This window comes from Botryllus schlosseri, chromosome 4 (assembly GCF_051294905.1).
Source record: "Botryllus schlosseri isolate E-star chromosome 4, Bs_hap1, whole genome shotgun sequence".
NCBI classification, from domain to species: Eukaryota; Metazoa; Chordata; class Ascidiacea; order Stolidobranchia; family Styelidae; genus Botryllus; species Botryllus schlosseri.
In genome coordinates this window covers 8,787,169-8,800,793 of record NC_137239.1, presented here as the reverse complement: position 1 = coordinate 8,800,793, position 13,625 = coordinate 8,787,169, and the positions used below count along the sequence as shown (strand labels likewise).

Below are 13,625 nucleotides of genomic sequence, written 5' to 3'. Positions count from 1 at the left end.
TGTCGTTTAGGATTCCTGTGATATTTACCAGTTGAAACCAGTTAAACTGCGTGGGCCTTGAGATCGGGCTGTCGTGCCAGAAATTGAACATAAAAGTAAAACAGGAAGTATCTACCCTAGAATTGTATGTAAATCGCGCGCAGCGCGAAAAAAATTCAGTTGAGCTCAGCTTCGCGCCCCCTTCAGCTGCTTTCACGACCTCCAAGGAGGGTGCGCCCCTCCGCTTGACAGCCACTGTCTTAGAATTATGATGATGAAATATATTAAGAAAAAGGTTAATCATGTCCCTGCATTAATTCGATTTTTAGTTTGCATTTTATCAATATTTTTGATAAGTTTCTTTAGACTCTCGCGGGCCGCACAGAACGATGTCGAGGGCCGCATGCGGCCCACGGGCCGTAGTTTGCCCACCCTGCCATATACCAATGCTTTTATTAGTTATTAAAAAAAAAATCATGGAACAGTCCCCAGTTCATCACTTCTGCAATCTTGGCGAACTTCTTTCCATACTCTCTCTCTCTTCCGCTTTTCATCCTCTTTCGTATCTGTTCACCCGTCTCTGCTCTTTTTTCTCTAGATCAGGGGCTGTCAACTTCTCCACCCGGCGGGCCGGATAGAGGAGCATGAAGATAAGGCGGGCCGGATTCCTGAAATTTTTTGTGAGTTTCGGGGAACTCCCTCCGTGGGTACGCGCCACAGATCCGTACATCCTACCCTGTACTACCCTTTTGTACATACAATTCAGAGACGCACACATTCTAGCAGATGCGAACTATATCTAGTATTAGGCGACTAACTCACGGGCGAGCCCAAATCGGTTTATGAATATGATAAAAAATCAGTGTGCATTTGGCCACCAGTCGCGCGAAGCGATAAATGATATTGGTGCGTGTATGAGCAAGTGGTTTCTTCGAAAAGTTATGGCACGTAATTATAATTTGGAACATTGGTCATGCCATAAGAATATTGTCGCAGATTATTCACTCCGGGCAGGTTCATTCATATTATTTACTTCATTCAAAACTCCTGCAACCCAACGGCCTCGGGCGATTCTGGTATATCTATGATAATGTATTCTCACAATCCAGACACTATAGTTAGACACACTAAATCGCGTTTGAATCCATCCATGTTGATGTTGATGGTCGAAAATGTTTGCGCCCAAATGCCTGTAGACGGCGACGCGGGCCACATCATCACGTAAGACCGCAAACTGTCGGCGGGCCGCACAAAATCCCGGCGAGGGCCGGATCCGGCCCGTGGGCCGTATGTTGCCCACTCCTGCTCTAGATTCACGATCTGGAGTCGAGGTCAACTACTGATTGATGCCTATTACAATATTTTGCCACTTATTATTCCATATGGCTAGGTTGACCAATATCCGTTTTTCGTACCTACCTCCTTTCTTTGCATATATTGTGCAATGACCGTGGTGCAAAAAGCCGTAAAGCGTTAAAGCGCCAAATCTTTTTGTCGAATAAACAACAACAATCATAATATATGTTCGTTATGATCAATACTTGCCGAATAACTCATATACCTCAGTGAACGATGTTGACGATATATTTCTCGGTATTCATAAGAAGAGTGGCCCGGGACCTTAAAGTCGTTTACAGCTTATTTGTGTTAACCATGCAGTTGTGTGTAGTTGTGCAGTTGCCTACACAATGCACATACTTTGGATTTGACTTTGTCAACCTCTATTTCAGAGTTGTTGGAAATACTTTGACCGTAACAGTATATTCTGAATCGATTTTCGCTTTCTGCACACCACATTTATAATTTATTTGAGCAAACGAAGGAAATTATTTGATGTTATTTGGTCCATTCGTGAGAATGATCTGCTTATCGGCATCTCTCACTCCCTCTCTCTCTGCCGTGATACGAAGTCATAAGCTGGAGCGTTATGCAATGCCACATCCAAATATAGGAATTCCTTGGTTTACTTCACGTGAATTCTACTATATCATCAACAATATTGCCAATTTACTGGCATCGATGCGCTATTTATAATAATCTGTGATGAATGAAGATTGAAGAGTCACAATCATTAAATTCACGGCAGGTTGACTCTGAAATGCACCGTCTCTGAGATTGTCGAGGAATGGAAAAGGTAGGCATGTAAGAGTCGTCAGTGATGGTACCAATTTCGGAAACTAGTATAAAAATTTCACACGCTTTATGCGCTGTAATTGAGATGATTTGATGTCTTCTTGATTGAGACGAATCGTCCAAGATTCTGATACCTTCGTCCGATCGCTTGATTTCCCCTAATTATTCCTCATATGAATATATTTAGATTCCACCCTTTTATATAGTGCTCAACAATCGCAATCCTTTGTAACATAACAGCTACATTCTTTTGCAGATATCTATAATTATTCATGCCTACGGCGAAACATAAAAATCTAATATAAATCATAAATGTTGTTGTATGGCATAAACGAATAAACCCCTTACTTTGCGTTCTAACGAAGACATGTTTTAGGACTATATTTAAAATGTTTCAAATCAGGCATGCCACACACAGACGTAGTCAGTAACGAGGTCCTTCTACTTTTTATGGCTCTGAACTACTTCTACTTGACAGTTTTCTGGGCTTAGAACACTTACTTTTTCATATACTTGGAAATAAATACTTGTACGTGTAGTTGCACTCGAACAGAAATTTACGACGCTACTTCTACTTGAGTAACAAGAATGTGTACTTTGACCGCTTCTAGTCACAGATATTTTCCTCGCTTGATCCCATATTGGCCCGCGATGCAATTCCTGGTACTTGAAAAATACTTGTATTTCGGCACATATCTATCGAAAGGCAAGATTATTTTTCGAACAAAATACTTCCATAAAAGGAATATCCCGAAGCAGCAACTGTCGAACATGTTTATCATCGTTCAGTGTTCATAATAACTGTTGGAAACGCTAAGACAGGCGAGATCTACCTGGTGATTATCCAGTTTACAATCAGCCGCTACGTTACTACGTGACTCTCGAACTTGAATAACATTGGCAGTGTCACAAAATACGCAGACGTAATCGGTTCTTAGAGTATAGTGCCGTGACTATCTAGTAGTATAAAAAAGGCGAATCGTTCATGGATGCTAGGAAAAATATTCAGCGTTTTCATCGAAATGACTGCTCTGTTTCCGTTTGAAGTCCAGTCTTGGAGGTGGAATGGATCGGCTGTACATTTTTCCGGTTCAAGGCAGGAGCGAGGGTAAAAACAGGCAAATGCGAATCGTTCATGGCTGCCAGGAAGAATATTCAGCGTTTTCATCGAAATCAATGCTCCGTTTCCGTTTGAAGTCAAGTCTTTGAGACGGTTTTGGATCGGCTGTACAATGCGGTTCTGTGCAAGAGCGAGATGCTTTTCCATAATGCATGCAGTTATAACACAGATACCCTTTATGCCACGGTAGCGACACGTCCATCATATCAGCACTTTTTCTTCTTTTTACATACCTCGCATCGAGACTTTTTCTATTTGTTACCAACACCATACCCGCACTTTTTCTCATATCCCTACTTCTCCGTTTTGCTTCCACCGTATCCGCACTTTTTCTCCTTTTCACTCCGTCAACACAACCAATCAATTTCCGCGCATACTGCAGACTTGCTGAGCGTATCTGCCGCTTGCCAACTGGTGGTAGTTGGGTACTATCTCTGCGGGAGCCTTGCAATATGTCAATACGACCTTCGTAAGAAGCATTTATCATTTTTATGGCGTCATCTGCAGAACCTGTATATCGGCGCGACGGTGACTTATTTCCATCATCACTTTGTTTTTCGTTAGCATTTCCCCGGTGTCCCTGTCTGGAGTGAAGCTGGTGTGATGGCGTCCCTTCCTCCTTGTTTGTACCTGTAGTAATCCGTGATTCACCCCTGCCCTGTCGGTAGGAGATGGTATTGCTAGTCGTATGCCTATCAGAACTTTGCATCCGTTCGCCTTTCACGGAAGGGCTTGTAACCGGTGTGTCCAGTTGTGCCCGCCCAGACTTTCTGTATCTTCCAGTCTCTTCCATATTACGACCATTACTGCTTGAGTCGGCATTCTGAGCAAATGAAGAGACACCCGCCATACGTGATTGTCTTGAAAGTGAGCAACTCATTATAATGCGTTTGCGTCTGAGCAGCAAATTTGGAAGTTTTAAATACCAGATGAAAAAAGCTTCCTGAAACCATCAACAGTAAAGTATTGTCGTGACAATGATGTCAGTATCTTTGTGAATCCGAGATTCGCCGCTACACTTGCACTGTTTCTGGGTGAAGTGGAGAATACGACGATCTAGTTCTTTCTTACTCAATAAATGTACGGAAGTACCGTAAAATATGCTTGAGATGGAAGTCAGTCTTCAATCTGCGGTATCTATGAAAAAGATTCACGTTTCAAATTTCGACAAATGTTACGCCACAAGCCACAGTGTCAAGTAATGATGAGCATGACCTGACCACAGCAACTAACTGGCGTCGCTAATGCAATCAATCCGATATTACAATTTGATTGTTTCTTGAACGTGTCTGACGTCAAATTGTAGATTGATGATATAATAAGTTAACACAGGGGTTCTTAAATCCGGGTAAACGCGCTAGTTTTGGGGTACGCAAAATCGCAAGCAACATCGTTTTTCTGGCTCTGTGACAATATTCAGTCACAACGATTTTAACGTTTAAGTGTCAAGCGAAAATTTTTTAATACAGCGTTTAGTGCATAAACCACCATGCTTTTACATTAACCGTAATGAATTTCTGTTTCTCTATAGCCGCGGTGATGATGCGGTGTACTAGAACCTGTCATTTCCATGTCATGAAGGCCACTTTTGATTAGCTATTTCAATCACCAGTGCTTTGCTTGCGTACAATGATAAGCAGGTTATAGTTTATAGTAGGGGCGGGCAACATACGGCCGGCGAAGGGATTTTGAGCGGCCGGCAGAGAGTTTCTATCGTGAAAGTGAAATTCTAATCTGAAAGCATTGACAAATTTTATGCGTCACAGCATGAATCCAAGTGTGCCAACCTGAGAAAGATGGTCATGAATCTACTTGTTCCGTTCTGGTCTACATACGTTAAACTTTAAGCTTCAAACAAATCGTTTACATTAAATACGATTTTTTGTTTGTATATAGGTGGGTAAATACGCGATTAATGTATTGATTATGTGATCCAGCCCGCCAAGAACTTCATTCTCCTACATAAGGCCCGCAGACCGGAGAATTTGCCTGCCCCTGGTTTATGGGATTTACGATGATCATTGTGAAGCAGCTTTACTGCCAAAACAGATTCTGGATTGCTTCATACCAGGGCAGGGGTTCTTAACCTTTTTTCCTCCAGCGCCCCCTTTCAAAAATTATCGTGCTCTAGCGCCCCCACCCCATATTGTAAGGACTGTAATAAAGACAATGGTTAAGAAGGAGGGGCATAACAGCACTTCGTCAGCCCCCTTAAAAAGATTGTCTTGCGCACCCATAGCGTGATAAACCAAACTTCTGAGGGCTACGCCCCCAAGAACACCGTCGCGTGATTTCGATGGTCAGCAAAGATTGTGCGACCTGGTCGCCCAAGCCCCCCAAGGCACCAAAATTTTCTATAATGCATGAATGAATTGATGGTAATTGCATAAATATGTCGCTATAAACTTTTTATCCTCTCAGCCCAAGTAATCAGATTTACCAGTAGCGCTGAGTGAGCTGCTGTCTCGGAAAATTAGGGCCACGTAATTAATAATTAAACATATACGGGGGTGCCCGTTGGCACAATTATACTTCGTTACATGTTGTTATTTTGCTACGTCTTGTCCGCTATATAGTCAAAAGATCTTGAAAGGCATAAACGTACTAAACTAAAGTAAGCACACGATTAAATATTGGTGGTAAATAATATTTCTCTGATGGATGTTATTTGTCCTAGTGGGCGCAGATTGCGACAACATGATAATTGGGCACGAGCGATATAAGCACCTATTGACAATTAGACTTATATACATCGAAATGTACGGTCAATATAAGGGCATTCCTCTTCGGCAAAGGTTTTCTCGCTGACGATCATTTTGGCACAGTTCTCGGGAGTCCCATATTGGCCGCAACTTCATATGTCTTTGTGCATCGTGGCCTGGTAATGGCCGACGCCGAAATGCCTATTCCTATTTTCTATAATTATGTTTCTATATACATATTATATAATTATATTTTTCGTGGGAGATTCGTCAAAACATGATTTGTAATTAATGTTTATGTCAACTGAGAATGCGATTTATATATCAGATCACATTGAATTTAGTACGACACCCAGTTATTAATTTTAACATGAATGTATTCGAACAAAGCAACTCATATTATATAACACTCATGTGAGCTTGTGGACCACAACACTAGATGGTATCATCCTTTATGATACGATGAAGAAATATTCTGACGATTTAATTTTGTAGCTCCTAAATAAAAGTATAGTAAGTTATTCATTTCGTGCACCAGGCTTCAAAGCATATTTTATGTACGAGGGACTTCCACTCTCAAAAGTGATATACAGTGTCTCCTTCTTCGATTCCAACACGCTGTGCACTGCAGCATATAACACCTATAGTTCGAAACATTTTGTTGAGAATAACCCTAACAAGCTTGACGGCAGTGTTTTAAGGCTAAATTGGCGATCTAAAAGTACGCGCAATTCATTTTACGTGAATTATAATAACCCACTACATTTATGAAAACCTATGTAGCAAACATCGTCGCGTTTTGTGGAATGTTAATTTGCTCTGAATACTCATTAAGGATATGTCCTACTACTACATGATCTACTGCGAAGCCATTTTTCTTCAGCGCCCCCATATCGCCTCCCTGAGCCCAGCGCCCCCTGAGCGTTTCCGGCTCCTTCAAAATCACCAATGCGCCTTGGGGGGTGCCGGAGGCAAGGTTAAGAACCACTGGACTAGGGTAACTTTCGTCAGGTCACTAAAACTATACAATATACATCTATTAATATAAGTGAGATATAAGGTAGATTATTTTTGCAAAATTCAATGCAAAGACAGTATCCCCATTGCCGCACATGTCATTTGGCTAAAATAATTGTTTGCCGTTAGACCTAGTTATGACCCCCAACCCTAACAATGGACTCTACAGACACTTATACTTTCACATTACTTCAAGGGGTACAATGTATGACAATCGAAAGGGTGCACAGCTGAAAATGTTTGAGAACCCCTGAGTCAACGTGACTTACCTACTATTGATGTGCAATTGATGCTGGAGCTTGATAACGAACGACGACACTTACTTTTAATAATCCAGCAAAATCAGCAACGACTGACCGAGAAGAAGCGCATGGATCAGACAGGCAAGCACGAGATTGCTGTTGTGAAAACTTTCGAAGGTAGAGACACCTAATCTGAACCCAATCTATGATATATAGTAGTTATAATAGCCTTGTTTTCTGAGAAAATTGATGCGAAGAATTACTCAAACGATACCCTGCAGATACGACGCTATAAGATTGAAGCGACTATAACTTCGTTATATTTCCTATGGGCTGCAACTTTGTCGAATGATAACATGGTGTCATACCTACAATGGTGTGGACAAAAGTAAGTCTCACGGCTCTCTGCGATTGATATACGTCGCACTTTCCTTTTGGTCAAAGGCAAGTTGACAGTAATTTTTGACCGAGCACAAAAATTGATAAAATTGGTATCAATCGTAGTTAGGTAGATTCTGACTCCATTATAATCACTATCATATCAGAAGATAACCAAACGATCTGACATAATATGTATATACGAAGCATGAAGTAGTCGAAGCGATGAACTACAAATTCAATTCAGTAATTGCTATCGTTACAGCAGTTGTTGTGACCGCTATGGTCCAATATTAAGTACAGACAGCAATATGTAGCTGCGTCTTCGAGTTTTCTGAGACTGGCAAGACTAGAATGCTGCCAACGCGTCCACTACTGAGGTAGGCTACTCTATTAAGCTTTAAGGTAACATCGCAAACACGAAAGCTACCTCACCATACGCAACGATGCGCGTGTGCTTGAGCACGCTTAGCCATACCTCGATCTCACGACAGGAAGCGACATCTGTACAGCGATGCATTGCCGCTCTCGAAAACAACACCAGCATTCTGCGCGCGAGCCAAACGTAGTAATCCATCAATAATGGATGAAGTTTGGGATAGGCCAATGGACGCGACACAGATTTACACAGCAGGCAAAAACTCTGATCAATTATTCATAATTTTGAGCAAATCATTCCGCTTGACTTCGCTCCGTCTCACTTTGCTTCAAATGATCTGCAAATCTCATGGGATGTTTCCCAACATTTGCTCGTGACAAAAAGGATGGGAAGAGATTGCGGATGAAATCAATAGACTATGGCGAGAGAGAGAGAGAGAGAGAGAGAGAGAGAGAGAGAGAGAGAGAGAGAGAGAATGGGGCTATTCTGTTTCGTCTGCACCATCGAGATGCTTTTGGATCTATAGATGGAAAGCATGTAATGTTACAAGTTCCAGCCTACTCTGGCTCATTATTCCTTCGCTATATAAAGACTATATCAATATTGTGCTATTAGCAGTGATGCTTCATACAAGTTCAGAGTTGTTGACATTGGTGCAATCGGTGGTGCAATGTGATAGTTCATTATTTTCCAACTTTGACATACAAAATGTGTTCATATTGAATCAGCAAATCTTTTTACATATTGTTTCTATGACAAAGTGAATGGTAAACGATAGCTCATTAATTCAACATGATGTGGCATTTTCTTAATTGCCTTGGATCTACGACATGGATATGTTAAAAGCAGAAGCCAATTCTGGCTCATATCATTCAACTATAAAAAACTCAATATATTGGCATTATGATATTAGCAACAGCTGATGCTTCATACACGTCAAGATTTGTCGGCATTGATGCATTTTGTGGTCAATCCGATAGTTCATAATTTTCCAGTTCCAATTTAAACAAAATGTTTTATAGCAGCAAACATGTTCGCTGTGACCAAAATAACTTTAAATATAAAATGTCAGAATGAAAATATTTGCATAGTTTGCTTTTTAATAATGTTATTGTGCCAACCGCTTTTCCATCAGTCCTGATACTGAGATTTTATGACTACGAAATTCGATTGGATTTATGATATATTTGTTCAACAGCGTCAAAGCTACAGGCGAGCAGATTTGATCACAAAAAAAATCCAGACCATCGTGCCTAGTCCACCCAAAATAGCATCAGTTTTGTATCAGTTTCATATTTTTTAGAATGATTCGTCTGCTGCGAAGGATGTTGGTAGAAGACAGACCTGCAGACAGTGCCGGGAATTACCTCACAGATTAGCATTAGATGAACCGCTCGGCTCGGCTCGGCTCGCTGGATATTACCGAGAATTGACAAGACATTAGTGAATACGAATATCTATTTCCGGTCGAACGATAGCACGTCACGCGTGGCTGGATACGTTTTTCGCCGGCAGTTTGAACAGTGAAGCGAACTTCAGCTACGCCTCGCTTTGCTACGCTTTAGTTAGCTTCCGCTCTATGTAAACTGGCCGTTTACGAATATTTCTGAAGAATTTGCCAATATAAATCAATATCATTAAAGTGAACTGAGCGACAGGTTTTCAAAATCAGTTGCAAGCCAAGGATGACCTTACGTAAATTCCCATTTCAAATTTCAAGCACTGTAAATGTCTACGATACCTAAAGGGGTAGTGGTTTAGCTGGAAGTTTTTCATTATTCGCACGATAGTGTAACGTTACAAGTAAGGCAAGTAACGTTATACGGCAATGTAAATGCATGTTAGTTTAAACATAAATAAACGCTTCATTCGTAAGCTTCATCTTTTTTTCTCGCTTGCCACATAAACCCCTGGGGGTACGCAAAACCCCAGTTTGGACATCCTTAGTTTATGCCCGGGATCACCAACATGCGGCCCGTGAGGTCATAATTTGCGGCATGCGACCGCATTTGAGATTTCGGAGGAACGCTTAGTAAAGCATTTTAAAATACTGAAATTGATTTCTGTTTTAAAGTGTTGTTTTTGATGTTTAACTTAATCTATTCCCCTATGGTCAACACCACTATTCCTTACTAACTGATATGGTTTCGGCGATGGTAATAGCATTCCGTCGAGGAATAATTAGCTGATATGAATGGGTATATTGCCTTGACATGCAATCGTCCAATCAGTGCCAAGACCGACACGCCTAGAAAACGACTTGGGCGCTCCCATTAAGATCAAGCTTAACGGGGCGATAGTTTTCCAGAAGTACCGTGTCTAGCCGACCCCAGAATCGATACCTTATTTGATGAAAAGTGTTGTCAGGTATCGTGCACACCTAATTGTTCAAAATATATTCAAAGCGAAGATCATGATAATTTTTGTTGTTTTTGTATTCCTTGGATAAAATATTATTTCCTTTATGGTAACTATGCCTGTGTGTGCCTGTGCCCTAGTGTTGTACTGACGTAGCTTTAAAAACGTGGGTATTCAACTGTATGGCAGATTTCATCTCGATATCGAATTTATGAGGCAGGCGGGCTGTAGGAAATTTGAAAAGTGGCCCGCGACCCATTTCGAGTTATCGACCCCTGATTTAGACTGTAATAATACATGCGCACTGCGCAGTTGCTCACGAAGAACAAATGCCACTTTTATACATACAGCAATAACATACTAACGACCATGTAACGAACATGCCTAAACCTCGAGAGATGCATTTAAAAGGAAATTACCTGATTTTGAAATAGTTCAGAAGTAAGTTAACTCGCCACCATCAGAATTTGACAAAATTAAATGATGAGGGCTTCAGAAACAACCTGTACAATGCGCGCATATACATAAAGTACATACGGCTACACTCTTCGCTGCCTAAGAGCCAAGAACTCGTAATGCAATAGCAGGAAATAATGCGAATTCAATATATACGCGACGCTCGACCGTGTTTCGCTAGCAATACAAACTACCGTAATACTAAAATCTTACATTCATACAATCCTGCAAATACCTACATCTAACATTTTGACACGTCGACTTTATCAGTTACATGCGTATAGTAAGGTAATTGCTGCCCTGTGCACTATGGCAAAATGATAATTATTGCTCCAATTATTGTACCTATTGCCCTAAACACCTCAAGCGTAGACTACTAGCTGTAAAATAATACCTATATCAGCTATAGGACAATTTGATTAGCAACATGACTCAGATATTTCTGCGAAACCCAATGACGCAATAGAATTCCAATTCACTCGCCAGTCCCACCTATATTACTGCGAACTCAAGTCTACATATTTGCTTTCGTGGGTGAGCTCACGATATATTACCATGTGGACAAGTTTCTGGGTACGTCTTGTTGTGTACTAAGCATCTTTTACTGCCCGTTTAACTGAGGCTTTGGATATCTATATTGTAAATATTTACACTATATCGTTAAGCCCGCTTGGCCTAAATTCGAGGCCCGCTGTTTCCCAGATTAAAGTCATTTCCTTCCTACCAGAATGTAGCAAAACCTCCATTTATTTGACTGATCTGATCAACTACAGTCTCTGCGCGATATGAGATCAAAATTACAGTACCGAACGAAATGAAGGTGAAGAACATGCTATCGGCAAAATAGAGCCCCGTTTCAATGTACAGTATACGACTGTCTAACCGAGACAGATATTTCCTATCGTGTTTATTCTCATTACTTTTTAGTCGATCCGGGCTTCCTAATTCTAGATGTAGGCTAGCCGATAAGTTACATCACAAATATGCCTATTCAAGTCTGATGAGATTCTGAATCTGTACCGTCCTACATGCAATATTCTGCGTACGATACTTTATAATATGAGAAACCAGAACAAACCGAGAAAACAGAACACTTTCAAAATATGCCATCCTCACTCATACTGGGATACTTATGTCTAGCTATCAAAGTTCCACAATATTTCAATGACCAGTACACTGAGCAAAGGACACACAAAGTTTAACAAACAGTTTAACAATGTCTCAAGTGATATGAAAATCATCACTTTCGACAGGGACTCAGTAAATTTTGTCAACGCTTCCATTATTTGCGGTTTTAGGTTTCATCGTGGGTAGGCTTATCGTCATTACTCTATCTTGCGATAGGAAGTTCCATCTGCAGCGCAAGGTAGTGCCATTCTCGAAAACAGGAAGCCCGCATTGCCTCTTCCATGCATCCATTGTGCACGCGAACCAAACCTACCAACTCGCAATGTGGATTCAGTTTTGATGAAATGAAGCCGATGATTTAAGGCGAATGAAACCAATAACGCAGAACCCCATTCGCAGAGGTGGTCAGTAACGAAGTACTTCTACTTTTTTGAAGTACTCAAGTAGTTTTCCTCTACTTCTGGTACTTACTCAAGTAGATCTGATTTTCGCTACTTCTACTTCTACTTCGTAATGTTTTGTGAACTACTTACTTACTTTTCGCTATTTTCAGTTTGTCAAGTAGAAGTAGTTTAATCCCCCAATAAGTAAGATAGCCTAAGGAATTTCGTGGCTATTTTCAAGTAGTAAAAACATTTAATTTTCATAAAAGTCATGTAATACCCAGAATTTTCGGTGCGCTTCTCGCACATTAGATATGAAATGACAGATATTTTTAACGAGAGTATCACTGAATATAATTTGGATACCGGGTTCCGTGGTTCCGTTCACACCGCATTGTCGCCTATATCAAATATTTCATCACAGTAAGTATGACCCCCATAACGTTTGAAACTACGGTTTCGGAATCTAGCAATTACCTTTTATACCTAGCAGCACATGACTTGTCCTAATCTGGAAAAGTGGACTTTGACTTTTTTAACGTTAGACCTGTTTTAGCAGATTATCGCTGAAACTTTCTGGACAAAAGACATGAAAAATATTTTCCGATTTTTAGAAGTAGTATTTGTATTTTCTTTCAAATACGAGTAGTATACGTTGATTTCTAATTATAGTTTCAGTTCTTCTGTCTGGAGAACATATATGTGGAAGTATAAAAGCAAATGTATAGTAATGTCTTATATTTTCCGAAAATAAAGCTATACACTATGGCATTTTTACGATCTGCCATATTTTTAATTAACGTATAGGCCTACTAATCACGCAAAGTGCCGTATCCGACACAACTTCTCCGTATCGTTCTTCGACTGAAATAGGGGCCTCATAATGTGGGGGCGGGTGCCAGGATATTCTCTAAAACGGGGTGTTCGAGTAAACAAAGGATTAGTATCGTATTTCCATATCAATACTATCATTTACAGCCCATGATGTAGACCAGAGGTCTAAAACTCAAATGTGCTCGCGGGCCAATTTCCTAGTTTTTGATGACGCCACGGGCCGCGGCATCAATAATAGGGGTATTCATTGTATTTTCAAGTATGCATTATCTGATGGAACCTTGTAGACTGATGGCATTCCACTCACATCGTGAAATGTAGTATCGTAATATTCACGCCTGACACGAAAACAACAACAAAAATTGTTGTTGTACATGGCATAACTTGTCGAAATATTGAAATACAGAAACAATGCAAGGAGCCAAATACATAATGACATCGTGAAAGCTGTCGCGTTACAATTTTGAAGCTAGCGGATATCAGATAAATAACAACATAAAATTATTGTGTCATAAT

General features: G+C 40.5%; 1 protein-coding gene across 11 annotated transcripts in view; it reads right to left on the bottom strand.

Annotated features, from left to right (window-relative positions):
- LOC145438071 (uncharacterized) overlaps nucleotides 1–9,712 on the bottom strand; it is a 64,768-nt gene extending 55,056 nt beyond the window's left edge. The window contains exons 1-3 of one of the 11 annotated variants that reach the window (XR_013914800.1): nucleotides 7,221–8,367; nucleotides 4,159–4,262; nucleotides 2,777–4,092 (exon numbers count right to left, since the gene is read on the bottom strand). The gene's annotated coding sequence lies outside the window, so the exon portion shown is untranslated. Of the gene's footprint in view, nucleotides 1–2,776; nucleotides 4,370–7,220 lie in introns of those variants that run through there. The other 10 variants (XR_013914801.1, XR_013914799.1, XR_013914793.1 and 7 more) reach the window with 10 other exon arrangements.
- Between the last annotated feature and the right edge of the window lie 3,913 nt (nucleotides 9,713–13,625).